Genomic DNA, 19096 nt, shown 5'->3' on the forward strand with positions numbered 1-19096 from the left:
CGTGGGAATAACAGGTGATTATGTTCCGTTTAAAATAAGTTTTATTAACAACGCTTTTAGACACAAACTTGCTTTTTCATGTTTTAAGAGTCGAGAAAAAGCTAAAGATGACTCTAGTCGCCTTCGATGTTTTAACGAGCCCGAAGTGACAAATGCTCGGATGGACTTTTTCAGTTATAGAGTTTGAAAAAGGCCAAAAGAAACTGCTCTGGAGATCTAGGCAGAGGGTGTGCCAAACCTTTCGCGAAACCACAGAATACGTTTTACGGTACGGGTGGTCGATCTTCGTGAATGTTGTGTTCACTGCATCGCGATCAGTAGGGCGGCCGACACGGCTTCCTAAGGATAAAGGATAATTGCCTATAGGGGTCTCCCAATATATACGCGACGGTACGTGGGAGCACAAGTCCGTATTAGTGCCACCGACTCTCAGGAGGAATCACCCACCTTCGTAGAGATCGACAGTCACTATGTTTAACGACGCCAGAACACGTCTCTACCTAGACCTCTATTTGTTTGCGTTATGTTACAAAGCGTTGTTATGTAAATTGGATTTATTTTAATGTTGATCTTGCTTAGCAGTTTGCCTTTAAGGATCACCACGAGATGTATGTAACAAATTCCTGAATGCAGTCTAAGATGAGAAGCAAACTTTTCAATCTTTCAACTTTGAAAACCTTAACTACTGAGGGAAAAGTATCCGACTCGGATGACCCTATCCCACTCTAAGGGTGATAGTACCTCAGCAACAACTGTAAAGAAAACTACTTAAGGTTTACTTCTTTATGAAAGCAAAAGAGAGTGGATAAATGCACTAACCGTTGCCTTGCGCTTAATGTCGAATCCAAACTCTTCTCTATGGCCGCTTGCTCCCAGCTCTTTGCTCTTTTGCCGGCCCAGCTACAATGAGATCCTGCAAAATGACAAGGAAGGAGACTACAAGAGGCATGCAATCATAACTGATTCACGGATTAGCATAAACCAAATATACAATTATCACAAAACATCATTGGAACAAATGCATATAGAAGAACCTAAATAGCTTTTATTAATGAAGAAGTAAAGGTTCTGAGAGTGTTACAACCATTGAAGGTCCTAATCCAGCAACACCTCCCAGCAGAAAGAATTTCTCCTCTTCACCTCCCTCAATCAATCACCCAATAGCTCTATAGTGAAAACAGGCAAGAGAAAAGGAGGAAACCCCAACAGCACTAGGCAAAATTGGGCCAACGCAGGTGCTGCTCAGCCAGTCTGGCTCTCAGCGCAGGTAGCCCCTTCGGGACCTGCGTTGCAAAGCAGGTAGCCTGTGTACTACCTGCTTTGGAAAACGAAAGTTGCGTTTTCACAGTTTCCGGGTCACAATTTTCTCAAAAATGCACAGTTTTTGCTCAAATCAGAAGCAATCAGTCAAGCACACTCAAAGGGATGATTAGGAGGATGAAAAGCTATCACTAAGAGCTTACAAGGATCCTTGTAGATTAGCTCTTCAAATCATGAACATGCTCAGAAATGAGCTAGAGTAGCTGCCCTCTACTTCGCTTTTGAAATAGTCAAATGCTTTTCGATTTGGTACTCTTTCGTTCAGGAAATGAATAGCAAAATACTACAAACAATCAAACAGATACGATCCCCATTGATTGTTTTAACGAGCATGAACATTGCTAAAACTGCTCGAAGATAAGTTTGCATGCCCCCAGCATAATAATGCAAATCGAGGTGCATGCCCCCCAAGCTTTATTGCATCCAACTTGGTGGTTGGAATGAAGGTTTACCTTTGAATTTTGAAAAGGGGATTTGTTTCATTTTTTAATGAGGTTGACATAGTAAAAGAACTATCCTCGTGACTCCTTGTTTCATTTTTTAACGAGGTTGACATGAGATAACAACCGTCCTCGGAGCCCACTGTATTTACAGTATTTCCATTAGGGTGATGATCCATGCTGACAAAATATTTAGGAATCTTCCGAATCTGTTGGATATAGAAGATTTCATATTGTAGGTTTCCAGTGTGGCTACTTCCGCCAGATTACTCGCCGGCGGTAGGGCAAAAGTACCCATTAAGGCAGGGTCTTTTAGGAGACCTACTCCAATATTTTGGAGCGATTGATTACTTTCATGGATCATTGTGCTGCTTCCCGTAACTTGAGAACTGTTGGGGAGAAATGTTTGTTGGTCGACGATTGTAATTTTTCCTTGAAAAGGAAATACAATCCTCCTGAAGTAGGTCGACACAACTGCAGCCATGGCATATATCCAAGGCCTTCCCAGTAGGATGTTGTAATCGAGGTTTCCGTCGATTACTTCCACATCCACTTCTACTGTTTTGCCCCCCAGTTCAACTTGCAAGTTATTTAAAATCCTGTATGGAGTGTATGATCGTCCATCAAATGTTTTTAACGTCGTTGACGATTTCGACAAGGGTGGTGAGCCTAAATTTTTCCAGCAACTTGTCGACATAAGACATGTAGATGCCCCCTCATCAATAATTGTTCGATGAACAGTTTTGTTGAGGGCTTTCACTTGAATAAGGAAAGCTAGTTGAGCTGGTATCTGAGGGTCATATCCTTTATGATCAAAGGCCACAAGATTGGAATCCATTGGGCCAATCCCACCTATGGCTGATAATAAAGCTTGCTCTTGGGAGGTGCATTTTTGCGCTACCTCAAGTGTCGACATAGCGGACGACGATTGGGTCAGGTCCTCTATTATATTGTAATCCTGTGTTATTTTTTCACGAGAATTAAATGTTGATTTGTGTACTACTCCCTTTGGCGACTTTATCATTGGTTTAGGAACGATGGGTGGCACAACTTTGGTCAAAGTTGTTGTTGAACTACTAGGTTGTTTATTTGCCTTGTTGTTCAATTGCTTTGGATTCCTGTGATCTTTATTCCTTGTCAAAGCATTATTTTGCTGCTTTGAGGTGGACAACATAAGCACTTGGGATCGGGAAGCATTTTGATTAGCAACCAGATTTTGTCTTGGACTAGGAAACGGATCAGTCAATACTGCTGGGGTTTTTGAACTCTTGAAGAGTTTCTTAACTTCAGCTATATGAGGACAATCTTTCGTCCAATGACCCTCATCGCATATATGACACCCTGTTGGGGGTTTCCCTTTCCTTTTCTTTTTCTTCTTGCCCCCTGGTTGCTTCAGTTGTTTGCCCTTGTCGGTCGACATGGCATTTACTTCTGAGGCAAGAAGTTCCTCATTTGCATTTTGACTAGAAATTTTGCGTTTGCCAGTCACGCCATTGCTGGCGTGAGAGTCAGTATTCGATTTAGGAGGGGGAGGAATTGAAAATTCAAGTCTGGGGGCATCAAGTATTTTGTCGTAGAGCGTGCCAGACTGAGTATATACTAAGTCCAGATATTGAGCACGAGTAATGACCTGCTCCTCTGTTACGACTCCCCCCTTGGCCACATCTTCCGTTATAGCCGGAAGTAACGACTTTATAAACCATTCAGCTAACAGCTGATCGGGAACGTAAGTTTTCACCATCCTACGACGACGTCGCCACTCATGTATATGATCAGATATGTGAGTGGCCGTTGTCTGTTTGAAGTTGGTAAGGAGTTCTGTTCCTGTTTCATACCTTATCGGTAATTGAAAATGGGTTAAGAAAGTCGTGGCTAAGGAGCTGAAATTGTCAAAAGAGGCTCTTGGCAATTCAATGTACCATTTAGCCGTTGGACCTGTCAATGTCCTCTGGAAGAGGCGAAGTCTTATCGAATCATCGTTTAGAGTGTTCGATGAACACCACAGATGAAAAGTCATGACGTGATTCGACGGGTCTTCACCTGGATTTCCATTGAATTTAGGAATGTCCGATGGAAGTTTATGCGGAATCGCTGGCCACCAAGGGGCATAAGCAATTGGATCACTCGTCAGCCGGTTTAGATCTGGCAATTCTAGAGTTGCTACAAAGGGAAACTGTTGGTTCAGGTTAGGTGAAGCATATCCAGGATAAGATGGTATCGCCTGAGCAATGGGTCTTTGCAGACCAGCATAGTGCTGACAACTTTGACAAAGTTGATGGGCATAGCCATTATAGCATGGTTGCCCATTACTTACAAAGAATTGTTGCTCAGGTCCTTGATATGATTGCTGGAATGGTGGTTGTTGAGATTGAACCAGCTCTGGTTGTTGGACCATTTGTTGTTGACCAATACTGGATGATTGACCAAGATGAGGAGTCACAGTACTTGTTCGAGCCTGAGTCGCTCCAGATAAGGAGGCACTACCCTGAGATTGTGATTGAGTCGCCGAGACAAGAGGTTGTTGTATTACAACAGGTAGCGCTTGTACTTGCGACGCATTCGCCGTAGCAGGTGTGGTGGGAATATTCGACACAGGGTGTACTGGTTGCATTGAATATGCAACTCCTGATTGTTGAGGCAGTATTGGTACCCAACCGCTAGATGTGATTCCAGTTTGACCTGAAATTTGTTGTAAACTCCCACATGGTTGTTCTCCGGGAGGGAACAATGAAAGAGCATACTGCCCTCCACATGGTGGAAATCCAGTACTTAAAGGGTAAATTGGCCTTTGAAGACACATTGGATCAATTTGTTGAGTTTCAACATAAGAAGTACCAGATGATAATCCGGATGAAGAAATAGGAACTAACCATATTGTTGTCCCTGATGGGACTCTGGCTTGTTGTTGGCAATTTGCTGGGACAGATGGTATACCAGCAAACATTGTTGGAGTGGCAACAGGAGGCTCTGCTGTTGCTGTGTCGAACGACACAGTCCTAGATGTTGACGGTTGTTCAGACATTTTGAGTCTATCCAAAAGATTTTAGCGATTCTACAAGAACTTACGATGCCAAAAGACTAACTTCGAAGATCAACACAGGAATAGGAGGTGATTATGTTCCGTTTAAAATGAATTTTATTATGACGACGCTTTAGACACAACTTGCTTTTTCATTTTTTAAGAGTCGAGAAAAAGCTAAAGATGACTCTAGTCTCCTTCGATATATTAACGAGCCCGAAGTGACAAATGCTCAGATGGACTTTTTCAGTTATAGAGTTTGAAAAAGGCCAAAAGAAACTACTCTGGAGTTCTAGGCAGAGGGTGTGCCAAACCTTTCGCGAAACCACAGAATACGTTTTACGGTACGAGTGGTCGATCTTCGTGAATGTTGTGTTCACTGCATCGTGATCAGTAAAGCGGCCGACACGGCTTCCTATGGATAAAGGCTTTGTTCCTATAGGGGTCCCCCAATATACGTGACGGTACGCGGGGGCACAAGTCCGTATTAGTGCTATCGTCTCTCAGGAGGAATCACCCACCTTCGTAGAGATCGACAGTCACTATGTTTAACGATGCCGGTTCACGTCTCTACCTAGACCTCTACTGTGTTTTGTTATGTTTCAAAGCGTTGTTAGATAAATTCAGTTCTTTTTAGGTTGATCTTGCTTAGCAGTTTGCCTTTATGGATCACCACGTGATGTATGATACAACTCCTAAATGCAGTCTAAGAATGATAAGCAAGCTTTTTCGATTCTTTCAACTTATGAAAATCTTAACTACTGAAAGAAAAGAAAGACATCATCTTTTCAAACAGATCATAGAGCACACACTGATGCACTTTTCCTAAATCGGCATGCAAACTGTCAAAATGCACATGCACAATGCAAGTATTTCTTTTCTTCTTCCTTAATGTTGATGTATTACAAAAAGAAAGTTGTTATATAACTTTGATTTCGATTTCAAGCGAAAGTAAACAAGCTTGTCCAAAATCAAAAGACACCTTAAGATTTACTTGTTCAATCACTGGAAATGCATGAAATCAAACCATAATGACGAAAGTAAATGACTAATCAGCTATGGACAGCAAACAAGCTAACTCTTTAGACCAGCAAAATGCCTAACACAGGTTCAGATCTAAGAGGCCAAAAGCAAGACTAGTTTACTCTTCGTTATGGGAAATCGTAAATGAGTAAGAAATACAAAGAACAAGTACAATTTCGTTATATAACAGAGGCAGAATGATGGCAAGTAATATTGGTTTCAGAATAGGTACAAGACTGGTAACTGGCTGCAAAATCTATAGTGAAAAAGGCAAGAAAAAGGGAGGAAACCCCAACTGCACAAGGCAAAATTGGGCCAACGCAGGTGCTGCACAGCCAGTCTGGCTCTCAGCGCAGGTAGCCCCTTCGGGACCTGCGTTGCAAAGTAGGTAGCCTGTGTACTACCTGCTTTGGAAAACGAAAGTTGCGTTTTCACAGTTTCCGGGTCACAATTTTCTCAAAAATTCATAGTTTTTGCTCAAATCAGAAGCTATCAGTCAAGTACACACTAAGGGATGACAAGAAGGATGAAAAGATATCACTAAGAGCTTACAAGGATCCTTGTAGATCAGCTCTTCAAATCATGAACATACTCAGAAATGAGCTAGAGTAGCTGCCCTCTACTTCGCTTTTGATATAGTCAAAAGCTTTTCGATTTGGTACTCTTTTGTTCAGGAAATGAATAGCAAAATACTACAAACAATCAAACAGATACGATCCCCAGTGGAGTCGCCAGTTTGTTGTAGGGAAAAGTATCCGACTCGGATGACCCTATCCCACTCTAAGGGTGATAGTACCTCAGCAACAACTGTAAAGAAAACTACTTAAGGTTTACTTCTTTATGAAAGCAAAAGAGAGTGGATAAATGCACTAACCGTTGCCTTGCGCTTAATGTCGAATCCAAACTCTTCTCTATGGCCGCTTGCTCCCAGCTCTTTGCTCTTTTGCCGGCCCAGCTACAATGAGATCCTGCAAAATGACAAAGAAGGAGACTACAAGAGGCATGCAATCATAACTGATTCACGGATTAGCATAAACCAAATATACAATTATCACAAAACATCATTGGAACAAATGCATATAGAAGAACCTCAATAGCTTTTATTAATGAAGAAGTAAAGGTTCTGAGAGTGTTACAACCATTGAAGGTCCTAATCCAGCAACACCTCCCAGCAGAAATAATTTCTCCTCTTCACCTCCCTCAAGCAATCACCCAATAGCTCTATAGTGAAACCAACAGCATAGCATTACTTTGCACAAAATTCCAGCCTCCTGAGCTCATAGGAGAGAGCTCAATATATAGATGAATTGAGAAAGGATGAGTCAGCTTGCAACTGATGTGTAGTTGCCTTGTGTCCTCTCTCTCTTCAGTTAATCTTTAGTTGATCTTCAGTTCTTGAGTCCACTTGGAGAACCTTGCTTCCACTTGGAGAAACAGAGCCTCTGACTCATCACAAGGCGAAATCCCTGATCCAAGTGTCATTTTTGGAGCAATGACTCAGTGTGCCACTAACGGAAGATGTGGCAAAGGGGGGAGTCGTAACAGAAGAGCAGGTTATCGCTTGTGCACAATATTTGGACTTAGTATATACTCAGTCCGGCACGCTCTATGACAAAATACCAGACGCCCCTAGACCAGAGTTTTCAATCCCTCCTCCTCCTAAATCAAATAGTGACTCTCATGCCGGCGATGGCGTGATTGGCACGGCAAACACAAATCCGAAAAGGACCCATCAAAAGAAGGCCCGTAAGGATTCGAATCAAAATGCGCATGAAGAAGTTCTTGCTTCGGAAGTAAATGCCGTATCGACAGATAAGGGCAAAGAAACCAATCAACCAGGAAGCAAGAAGAATCAAAACGAAGGGAAGAAAGATCAAAGAAAGTCATCTCCTCGAAAAACTCCTCGTAGAAAGGAGAAAACACCTAGGAGATGTCACATATGTGACGATGATCATTGGACGGCAGATTGCCCGTACAAAGCTGAGTTTAAAAGATTCGTAAAGAACCCACACACTCCAGCCGTGTTGACTGATCCATTTCCCGACCCAAGTCAGAATCTGGTTGACAGTGGAGATGCTTCCCCATCACAAGTTATGATGTTGTCAAGTTTTAAGCGCCAAGATGATGCTTTAATTTCGACATTAAACAAAAGCCATGGGAATTCACAGTCGTTGAATGGTGAGAGAAAAAGTCGATCAGGCAGTTCGACAACAACTTCGACAGAAGTTGTGCCGCCATCCAACACGAGAAGCATTCCAACGATCCATGGAGGCAATCATCCTCTCCAATATATCGGAGTAATTTTCCTAAAAGGCCCTTCTTTAATGGGTACTTTTGCCCCACCATCGCCGAGTAATCTTACGGAGATGGGTGCAACGGAATATGAAGCCTTCTATTTTTGATGGATCTAAAAGTTACGAGGATAGGTCTTATGTCAACCTCGTTAAAAAATGAAATAAGGAGTCAAGAGGACAGTTCTTTACAAGGTCAACCTCATTAAAAAATGAAATGTTCCCTTAGGGATTAAGGGACATGTGCCTCGTCTGCATTATTATGCTGGGGGCATCATCGAGCAGTTTTAGCAATGTTCATGCTCGTTAAAAAATAAACGCAAGAATTCGAGTAGTTTTTGTACAGAGTTCATGCTCGTTAAAAAATAAACATAAATTGTGAGCAATCTTTCCCTACAGTTCAAGCTCATCCAGAAAAAATGAACCGGTAAATAACCTTGAGAAATGTAACCTTTGATAGCCATATTAAAAGCCCTTGGTCGTGTTTATATGCCATCACCTCCATCCGTTCATTTGGCCAATCGTTCATCTCCATATGTTTGTTTACCCATTTTGAGGAACAGCTGCGAAGAGTGATTTCACTTAGCCATCCTTGTGACACTGCCGTGATTGGAAAATTCCAACCTGTACCTGGAATCTGTTGCTATCCCTGTTTATCACTCGTTCCTCAAAAGACGAGTCTTCTTTGAGCTCTTTTCACTGACTCGTAAAATATGAAAAGTTTGCCGAGTTTTGGCCTTCCAGCTCGTTAAAAAGACCGGAAGAGCTATCCCTCCTCTAGATTTTAATCTTTTTGGACCTGAGGGATTATTGCACAAAAAGATCGAGCGCTTGTTTTGTTCGGCTAGTTAAAGAAATCGAAAATTCATCCCTTTTGTATTGTTTTATACTTTTTCGGACTTAAGGGATTAGATGACGAAAAAGGAATTTTGGAGTTAACTTTCCGTACCTTTTCAGACTCTCTAAAATGAAAAGGACCGAGTTTTCCTTGTCGTTAGACTCGTTAAAATGATTAAATAGCGACAAACTTGTCTTTAGACGAGAACGAGTTTCCCTATCGCTAGGCTCGTTAAAACATAGCGATGGGCTTGCCCGAAGGGCAGGTTATAGAACAAGCATATGTTATCCTCCTCAAGCTTGACAAAAATAAAGAGGTACTGGTCAGCAATGACTGGGGAAAAATTGGGAGAACCTCACAGCATTAATGGTAGCAAGTCGCTCTTGAACATGACACTTTGTCCTCCGTATCACATCGGGTTGGGTTGTTTCATTCACCGGTCTCATAACCATGGTCCTCGCCACACCATCCACAATTGGGCTATGAGGGAAAAGTATCCGACTCGGATGACCCTATCCCACTCTAAGGGTGATAGTACCTCAGCAACAACTGTAAAGAAAACTACTTAAGGTTTACTTCTTTATGAAAGCAAAAGAGAGTGGATAAATGCACTAACCGTTGCCTTGTGCTTAATGTCGAATCCAAACTCTTCTCTATGGCCGCTTGCTCCCTGCTCTTTGCTCTTTTGCTGGCCCAGCTACAATGAGATCCTGCAAAATGACGAAGAAGGAGACTACAAGAGGCATGCAATCATAACTGATTCACGGATTAGCATAAACCAAATATACAATTATCACAAAACATCATTGGAACAAATGCATATAGAAGAACCTCAATAGCTTTTATTAATGAAGAAGTAAAGGTTCTGAGAGTGTTACAACCATTGAAGTTCCTAATCCAGCAACACCTCCCAGCAGAAAGAATTTCTCCTCTTCACCTCCCTCAAGCAATCACCCAATAGCTCTATAGTGAAACCAACAGCATAGCATTACTTTGCACAAAATTCCAGCCTCCTGAGCTCATAGGAGAGAGCTCAATATATAGATGAATTGAGAAAGGATGAGTCAGCTTGCAACTGATGTGTAGCTGCCTTGTGTCCTCTCTCTCTTCAGTTAATCTTTAGTTGATCTTCAGTTCTTGAGTCCACTTGGAGAACCTTGCTTCCACTTGGAGAAACAGAGCCTCTGACTCATCACAAGGCGAAATCCTTGATCCAAGTGTCATTTTTGGAGCAATGACTCAATGTGCCACTTGTCCCATCTCGCTCAGCGCAGGTGGCCTTTGTTCCACTTGCTTTGCAACGCAGGTACACCATGGAGGATCTGAGTTTCAGCGCAGAAGCCTAGTGGAGCACCTGCTTTGATTTCAGGATTGCTTGTTTTTGAGTGTTTTCAGGTGGAGAACTGATCTGAGAGCTGTTGGTTTGCTGACCTTGTTCCTCTAGGGGTAGGAACATCATGTTTAGGGAACTTTGGATCCCTTGGATTATTGACAATTCATGCCTGTTGCTGAAAGGCACAAAATTGTCTATAACAGATGCCCCCTGAAGTATGAGGTCGTTTATCGGGTGAAATGCTTTATTGAGAGGATCCGAAGTTCATTCAATCTGCTGAGAAGTGTCCTGTAATAAGATACAATACAATACATTATTTTTCATACATTTTCATGATCTAGCTGAGGCGGGCATTCCCATGCTCAGCTTTATAAATACATTTTCGTACATAGAACAGATGATCGTCTGATTGTAGACCGATAATTCTCTGCTGAAATTATCATCCTTTGAGAAGGATGATCATCTGCTGTAATGATGTACATATCAAATGTCTTTATGTCCTGAATATATATCACAGCCCGGATGGATGAAACTAGATCCGGGGTCTTCAATCTCTTCCGATCTTCACTCGATGTACAAGTCGATCCATGTGAGAATTTCTTGAAGTCGAACATGGAAAGACATCGCTTGATTACCGGTCAATGATGTAAACCGTTAACAAACGCGAGAGGAATCACCGATAAGGATGATGACCCTCAAGGTACGGCAGTACAATTCACATGGTGGGAATAAAGGACTTGGCGTCGACCACCATGCAAAATCTTCTGGCCGAAGGTCATTGATGTATACCTGTCGCCGGAAGTGAGAAACTTGCCATTGAGGCATGCAAGCTTCAAAGTACTAAAGGGGTTGTTCCTAGATCAACTCCTTGGATAATGAGCTGATGTCGACAAGGAGCGATCCGTCAAAGGAGGGCCTTAATGAATCCCACATCAGTGACACGGAACGGAGCTAGTGATTGTGATGAGGTGAAAACAAACTGTGATGTATGATTCAGGGTGGCGGCCATGAAGTGGATGAGGGATAATGTATGGCAGTGGATGGGACACGGTTGACTCTTTGCAGAACCACATCTCTTGAACATATAACGACACTGATGTGATGGATTGGTAGCATTACCCCAATTGTGGATGGTGTGGCGAGGACCATGGTTATGAGACCGGTGAATGAAACAACCCAACCCGATGTGATACGGAGGACAAAGTGTCATGTTCAAGAGCGACTTGCTACCATTAATGCTGTGAGGTTCTCCCAATTTTTCCCCAGTCATTGCTGACCAGTACCTCTTTATTTTTGTCAAGCTTGAGGAGGATAACATATGCTTGTTCTATAACCTGCCCTTCGGGCAAGCCCATCGCTATGTTTTAACGAGCCTAGCGATAGGGAAACTCGTTCTCGTCTAAAGACAAGTTTGTCGCTATTTAATCATTTTAACGAGTCTAACGACAAGGAAAACTCGGTCCTTTTCATTTTTAGAGAGTCTGAAAAGGTACGGAAAGTTAACTCCAAAATTCCTTTTTCGTCATCTAATCCCTTAAGTCCGAAAAAGTATAAAACAATACAAAAGGGATGAATTTTCGATTTCTTTAACGAGCCGAACAAAACAAGCGCTCGATCTTTTTGTGCAATAATCCCTCAGGTCCAAAAAGATTAAAATCTAGAGGAGGGATAGCTCTTCCGGTCCTTTTAACGAGCTGGGAGGCCAAAACTCGACAAACTTTTCGTATTTTACGAGTCAGTGAAAAGAGCTCAAAGAAGACTCGTCTTTTGAGGAACGAGTGATAAACAGGGATAGCAGCAGATTCCAGGTACAGGCTGGAATTTTGTGCAAAGTAATGCTATGCTGTTGGTTTCACTATAGAGCTATTGGGTGATTGCTTGAGGGAGGTGAAGAGGGGGAAATGCACCCATTCCTTTATCGCAGGAAGGAACATCGTCAGGGTCGTATCCGGCCGTGTATTCGGTCCCACCACCAAGCAACCTAGTTGTATCCTTTGATTGGAATCAAGTAGGCAGACCCCGGTTACCAGCCAGTATCCCATTCAGAATCATAGTCCAAATCTACAGAATGGTGATGGCTGGAACTATCATTGATGAAGGGGCATCTGTGAGTATCCTTTCCTCTATTGCTTGGAAAGCACTGGGTTGCCCGGCGCTTTTACCTGAGATAAGAAATCTATCAGGTTTTGATAAAGGAACCAGTCACCCGTGAGGGATTCTCCCCAATGTTCCAGTTACATTGAAAGGGAAGACAGTTCATATGAACATCATGGTCGTCCAGGGACCCTTGGTTTATAACTTACTCCTTGGACGAGACTATATATATTGCATGGAGGCAATAATGTCCTCGCTCTTTAGAGTCATGTGTTTTCCGCACGAAGGAAGAATGGTCAAGCTCGTAGACCAACTTTCATTTCCAGGATCACGCATTGCAAATAGTCAAATACCATCCCTTAACGGTTTATTCACTCAAGGAATGCCACCACCCCCGGTTCTACTTCCCGATGAATGCGAGTAATTCGGAAAGAAAGAACTGGGACCCAGGGGGCATGCAAAAGAGCATAACTGAGAAAAGTATATCCGTCCTACTCCGAGTTCCTTAATACCTGACGCCCCCAGACCTGAATTTTCAATTCCTCCCCCTCCTAAATCGAATACTGACTCTCACGCCAGCAATGGCGTGACTGGCAAACGCAAAATTTCTAGTCAAAATGCAAATGAGGAACTTCTTGCCTCAGAAGTAAATGCCATGTCAACCGACAAGGGCAAACAACTGAAGCAACCAGGGGGCAAGAAGAAAAAGAAAAGGAAAGGGAAACCCCCGACAGGGTGTCATATATGCGATGAGGATCATTGGACGAAAGATTGTCCTCATATAGCTGAAGTTAAGAAACTCTTCAAGAGTTCAAAAACCCCAGCAGTATTGACTGATCCGTTTCCTAGTCCAAGACAAAATCTGGTTGCTAATCAAAATGCTTCCCGATCCCAAGTGCTTATGTTGTCCACCTCAAAGCAGCAAAATAATGCTTTGACAAGGAATAAAGATCACAGGAATCCAAAGCAATTGAACAACAAGGCAAATAAACAACCTAGTAGTTCAACAACAACTTTGACCAAAGTTGTGCCACCCATCGTTCCTAAACCAATGATAAAGTCGCCAAAGGGAGTAGTACACAAATCGACATTTAATTCTCGTGAAAAAATAACACAGGATTACAATATAATAGAGGACCTGACCCAATCGTCGTCCGCTATGTCGACACTTGAGGTAGCGCAAAAATGCACCTCCCAAGAGCAAGCTTTATTATCAGCCATAGGTGGGATTGGCCCAATGGATTCCAATCTTGTGGCCTTTGATCATAAAGGATATGACCCTTAGATACCAGCTCAACTAGCTTTCCTTATTCAAGTGAAAGCCCTCAACAAAATTGTTCATCGAACAATTATTGATGAGGGGGCATCTACATGTCTTATGTCGACAAGTTGCTGGAAAACTTTAGGCTCACCACCCTTGTCGAAATCGTCAACGACGTTAAAAGCATTTGATGGACGATCATACACTCCATACGGGATTTTAAATAACTTGCAAGTTGAACTGGGGGCAAAATAGTAGAAGTGGATGTGGAAGTAATCAATGGAAACCTCGATTACAACATCCTACTGGGAAGGCCTTGGATATATGCCATGGCTGCAGTTGTGTCGACCTACTTCAGGAGGATTGTATTTCCTTTTCAAGGAAAAATTACAATCGTCGACCAACAAACATTTCTCCCCAACAGTTCTCAAGTTACGGGAAGCAGCACAATGATCCATGAAAGTAATCAATCGCTCCAAAATATTGGAGTAGGTCTCCTAAAAGACCCTGCCTTAATGGGTACTTTTGCCCTACCGCCGGCGAGTAATCTGGCGGAAGTAGCCACACTGGAAACCTACAATATGAAATATTCTATATCCAACGGATTCGGAAGATTCCTAAATATTTTGTCAGCATGGATCATCGCCCTAATGGAAATATTGTAAATACAGTGGGCTCCGAGGACGGTTCTTATCTCATGTCAACCTCGTTAAGAAATGAAACAAGGAGTCACGAGGATAGTTCTTTTACTATGTCAACCTCATTAAAAAATGAAACAAATCCCCTTTTCAAAATTCAAAGGTAAACCTTCATTCCAACCACCAAGTTGAATGCAATGAAGCTTGGGGGGCACCCTCCTTTGACATGCGTTATTATGATGCTGGGGGCATGCAAAAGATCGAGCAGTTTTAGCACACAGTTCATGCTCGTTAAAAAATAAACGCGAGATCCGAGCAGTTTTAGCGTCATAGTTCATGCTCGTTAAAAAATAAACATAAGCTTTTGAGCAAGTTTAAGCTCGTTAAAAAATGAACTGCCCGGTAAATAACCATTTAAAGAATGTAACCTTTGACAGCCATATAAAAGCCTTGGTCGTGTTTTGCTGCAGCCATCACCTCCACCGTTCATTTGGCCAATCGTTCATCTCCATATGATTTTTTACCCATTTTGAGGAACAGCTGCGAAGAGTGATTTCACTTAGCCATCCTTGTGACACTGCCGTGATTGGAAAATTCCAACCTGTACCTGGAATCTGCTGCTATCCCTGTTTATCACTCGTTCCTCAAAAGATGAGTCTTCTTTGAGCTCTTTTCTCCTGACTCGTAAAATATGAAAAGTTTGCCGAGTTTTGGCCTTCCAGCTCGTTAAATGACCGGAAGAGCTATCCCTCCTCTAGATTTTAATCTTTTTGGACCTGAGGGATTATTGCACAAAAAGATCGAGCGCTTGTTTTGTTCGGCTCGTTAAAGCAATCGAAAATTCATCCCTTCTGTATTGTTTTATACTTTTTCGGACTGAAGGGATTAGATGACGAAAAAGGAATTCTGGAGTTGACTTTATGTACCTTTTCAGACTCTCTAAAAATGAAAAGGACCGAGTTTTCCTTGTCGTTAGACTCGTTAAAATGATTAAATAGCGACAAACTTGTCTTTAGACGAGAGCGAGTTTCCCTATCGCTAGGCTCGTTAAAACATAGCGATGGGTTTGCCCGAAGGGCAGGTTATAGAACAAGCATATGTTATCCTCCTCAAGCTTGACAAAAATAAAGAGGTACTGGTCAACAATGACTGGGGAAAAATTGGGAGAACCTCACAGCTTTAATGGTAGCAAGTCGCTCTTGAACATGACACTTTGTCCTCCGTATCACATCGGGTTGGGTTGTTTCATTCACCGGTCTCATCACCATGGTCCTCACCACACCATCCACATTTGGGGTAATGCTACCGATCCATCACATCAGTGTCGTTATATGTTCAAGAGATGTTGTTCTGCAAAGAGTCAACCGTGTCCCATCCACTGCCATACATTGTCCTTCATCCATTTCATGACCGCCACCCTGAATCATACATCACAGTTTGTTTTCACCTCATCACAATCACTAGCTCCGTTCCGTGTCAATGATGTGGGATTCATTAAGGCCCTCCTTTGACGGATCGCTCCTTGTCAACATCAGCTCATTATCCAAGGAGTTGATCTAGGAACAACCCCTTCAGTACTTTGAAGCTTGCATGCCTCAATGGCAAGTTTCTCACTTCCGGCGATAGGTATACATCAATGACCTTCGACCAGAGGATTTTGCATGGTGGTCGACGCCAAGTCCTTTATTCCCACCATGTGAATTGTACTGCTGTACCTTGAGGGTCATCATCCTTATCGGTGATTCCTCTCGCGCTTGTTAACGGTTTACATCATTGACCGGTAATCAAGCGATGTCTTTCCATGTTCGACTTCAAGAAATTCTCACATGGATCGACTTGTACATCGAGTTAAGATCGGAAGAGATTGAAGACCCCGGATCTAGTTTCATCCATCCGGGCTGCGATATATATTCAGGATATAAAGACATTTGATGTGTACATCATTGCAGCAGATGATCATCCTTCTCAAAGGATGATAATTTCAGCAGAGAATTATCAGTCTACCATCAGACAATCGTCTGTTCTATGTACCAAAATGAATTTATAAAGCTGAGCATGGGAATGCCCGCCTCAGCTAGATCATGAAAAAGTATGAAAAATAATGTATTGTATTGTATCTTATTACAGGACACTTCTCAGCAGATTGAATGAACTTCGGATCCTCCTAATAAAGCATTTCACCCGATAAACGACCTCATACTTTAGGGGGCATCTGTTATAGACAATTTTGTGCCTTGCAGCATCAGGCATGAATTGTCAATAATCCAAGGGATCCAAAGTCCCTAAACATGATGTTCCTACCCCTAGAGGAACAAGGTCAGCAAACCAACAGCTCTCAGATCAGTTCTCCACCTAAAAACACTCAAAAACAAGCCATCCTGAAATCAAAGCAGGTGCTCCACTAGGCTTCTGCGCTGAAACTCAACTCCTCCATGGTGTACCTGCGTTGCAAAGCAGGTAGAACAAAGGCCACCTGCGCTGAGCGAGATGGGACAAGTGGCACACTGAGTCATTGCTCTGGAATCTTCCAAAAAATGACACTTGGATTAGGGATTTCGCCTTGTGATGAGTCAGAGGCTCTGTTTCTCCAAGTGGAAGCAAGGTTCTCCAAGTGGACTCAAGAACTGAAGATCAACTGAAGAGAGAGAGGACACAAGGCAGCTACACATCAGTTGCAAGCTGACTCATCCTTTCTCAATTCATCTATATATTGAGCTCTCTCCTATGAGCTCAGGAGGCTGGAATTTTGTGCAAAGTAATGCTATGTTGTTGGTTTCACTATAGAGCTATTGGGTGATTGCTTGAGGGAGGTGAAGAGGAGAAATTCTTTCTGCTGGGAGGTGTTGCTGGATTAGGACCTTCAATGGTTGTAACACTCTCAGAACCTTTACTTCTTCATTAATAAAAGCTATCGAGGTTCTTCTATATGCATTTGTTCCAATGATGTTTTGTGATAATTGTATATTTGGTTTATGCTAATCCGTGAATCAGTTATGATTGCATGCCTCTTGTAGTCTCCTTCCTTGTCATTTTGCAGGATCTCATTGTAGCTGGGCCGGCAAAAGAGCAAAGAGCTGGGAGCAAGCAGCCATAGAGAAGAGTTTGGATTCGACATTAAGCGCAAGGCAACGGTTAGTGCATTTATCCAGTCTCTTTCGCTTTCATAAAGAAGTGAACCTTAAGTAGTTTTCTTTACAGTTGTTGCTGAGGTACTATCACCCTTAGAGTGGGATAGGGTCATCCGAGTCGGATACTTTTCCCTACAACAAACTGGCGACTCCGCTGGGGATCGTATCTGTTTGATTGTTTGTAGTATTTTGCTATTCATTTCCTGAACAAAAGAGTACCAAATCAAAAAGCTTTTGACTATATCAAAAGCGAAGTAGAGGGCAGCTACTTTAGCTCATTTCTGAGTATGTTCATGATTTGAAGAGTTGATCTACAAGGATCCTTGTAAGCTCTTAGTGATAGCTTTTCATCCTCCTAATCATCCCTTTGAGTGTGCTTAACTGATTGCTTCTGATTTGAGCAAAAACTGTGCATTTTTGAGAAAATTGTGACCCGGAAACTGGGAAAACCCAACTTTCGTTTTCCAAAGCAGGTAGTACACAGGCTACCTGCTTTGCAACGCAGGTCCAGAAGGGGCTACCTGCGCTGAGAGCCAGACTGGCTGTGCAGCACCTGCGTTGGCCCCAATTTTGCCTTGTGCAGTTGGGGTTTCCTCCCTTTCTCTTGCCTGTTTTCACTATAGATTTGGCAGCCAGTTACCAGTCTTGCACCTGTTCTGAAACCAACATTACTTGCCATCATTCTGCCTCTGTTATATAACGAAATTGTACTTGTTCTTTTGTATTTCTTAATCATTTACAATTTCCCATAACGAAGAGTAAACTAGTCTTGCTTTTGGCCTCTTAGATCTGAACCTGTGTTAGGCATTTTGCTGGTCTAAAGAGTTAGCTTGTTCGCTGTCCATAGCTGATTAGTCATTTTACTTTCGTCATTATGGTTTGATTTCATGTATTTCCAGTGATTAAACAAGTGAATCTTAAGGTGTCTTTTGATTTTGGACAAGCTTGTTTGTTTTCACTTTAAATCGAAATCAAAGTTATATAACAGCTTTCTTTGTGTAAAACATCAACATTAAGAAAGGGAAAAGAAAATACATGCATTGTGCATTTTGCATTTGAAAAAGTTTGCATGATGATTTAGGAGAAAGTGCATTAGTTTGTGCTGTATGAGCTGTGTGAAAAGAATTTGCCTTTCTTCTCCCTCAGTAGTTAAGATTTTCATCAGTCAGAAAGATTTGAAAAAGCTTGCTTCTCATCTTAGGCTGCATTTAGGAATTTGTCATATACATCTCGTGGTGAACCTTGAAAGGCAAACTTTAAAAAGATCAACTTAAAATATACTGAATGAACCTAACAACGCATTGTAACATAACGCAAACATCTAGAGGTCTAGGTAGAGACGTGTTCCGGCGTCGTTAAACATAGTGACTGTCGATCTCTACGAAGGTGGGTGATTCCTCCTGAGAGTCGGTGGCACTAATACGGACTTGTGCTCCCACGTACCGTCGCGTATATATTGGGAGACCCCTATAGGCAATTATCCTTTATCCATAGGAAGCCGTGTCGGCCGCCCTACTGATCGTGATGCAGTGAACACAGCATTCACGAAGATCGACCACCCGTACCGTAAAACGTATTCTGTGGTTTCGCGAAAGGTTTGGCACACCCTCTGCCTAGATCTCCAGAGCAGTTTCTTTTGGCCTTTTTCAAACTCTATAACTGAAAAGGTCCAACCGAGCATTTGTCACTTCGGGCTCGTTAATACATCGAA

This window comes from Pinus tabuliformis, chromosome 6 (assembly GCF_031772625.1).
Source record: "Pinus tabuliformis cultivar Carrire ecotype Pingquan chromosome 6, CPIR1, whole genome shotgun sequence".
In the NCBI taxonomy this organism is placed as follows: domain Eukaryota; kingdom Viridiplantae; phylum Streptophyta; class Pinopsida; order Pinales; family Pinaceae; genus Pinus; species Pinus tabuliformis.